Raw genomic sequence first — 1,258 nt, forward strand, 5'->3', positions numbered from 1 at the left:
TGTGCCAACACTAATATGCTGCTTGGATGTTTATTGCTCTAGGCAACTACCTCTGCCTTACAGTCGTGCTGGTGCACCCTCTGTCCCTATGCCCTTACATTGTCACTATTTTGCTGTTGTTAACCGAATGCCATTTGTAACATGAAGCAATGTCACTGTTAAAGTAATGTCACTTTTAACTAATGTTGTTGTCAATCTAATGTCACTGATAAATTAAAGCAATGGCAAATTTTAAGAAATACCACTGTCTTGCATTATTTTCCATGAATAAATGTTATTGTTTTGCATGTTAATATAATACCACTAATGAATTAAGGCAATGCTTTGCCACCGTTAATCTACTACCACTTTTGAAATGAAGTGATGCCACTTAATGGCACCATTTTCGTACTATCAATGTAATGCCATTGAAAAAAAATATGTAGACGACACTGCCAAAAAAAATTAATGTCACTTCTTAAATAACCCTTTTACATATTGGTGCAAACAGGGATGTCTATCTTGCATATCGTTCTGTTTATGCAAACAAAAGCAGATACCTCAATTACAGTGGAACTACAGAAAATGATATGAGACTCCCGACTATACCATTGGTTCCACTGCCACATGGTTTGGAGATCTTGTTCTTCCATAGTGTCTTACGACACCTGCCACAAGACGACAGACTCGGTGCCATGACACAACACTAACAAAAACTGTAGTATTGAGGTTTTGATTGATTTCAGTGGAATTGCACAAAAGGATATTATGGATTGATCAACACTTGGTGCTAAATCCATGCTGCACGACCATAAGACCCTACAAATGCTCATGATTGGGTCTCATGGTCGCATTGGCTGGTGAAGCCACTCGTTGTTAGCAACAGGAAACGAATGTTCTTACATATCTGTCTTTGGCAGGGAACTAAATGTTGTCTCGGAGAAACATCGTGTTAGCAGTAAGAACAAGAGATTTTATTTATTTGTGCACTTTGTCACAAAATTTTCTTTAGCTATGAGCTAAATTTTGTCTTGGAGAAGCATTGATGTTAGCAGTAAGAACAAGAGTTTTTTCATTATTTGTACAACTTCTCAGAACCTTCTTTTAGTTATGAACTACATGTTGGTTATGAAATTGAATCATTGAGATGCATAAATTGTTTCAACTCTGGCTATGAGTGCGTTGTGAACACCGTCTATGAATGTGAACATATATGTGAAGCATGCATGTGAGTGTTGAACTTGGAATGTAGGACTTGCTTGTGAAATTTAGAATGTGT

Source organism: Triticum aestivum, chromosome 2B (genome assembly GCF_018294505.1).
Source record: "Triticum aestivum cultivar Chinese Spring chromosome 2B, IWGSC CS RefSeq v2.1, whole genome shotgun sequence".
Lineage (NCBI taxonomy): Eukaryota > Viridiplantae > Streptophyta > Magnoliopsida > Poales > Poaceae > Triticum > Triticum aestivum.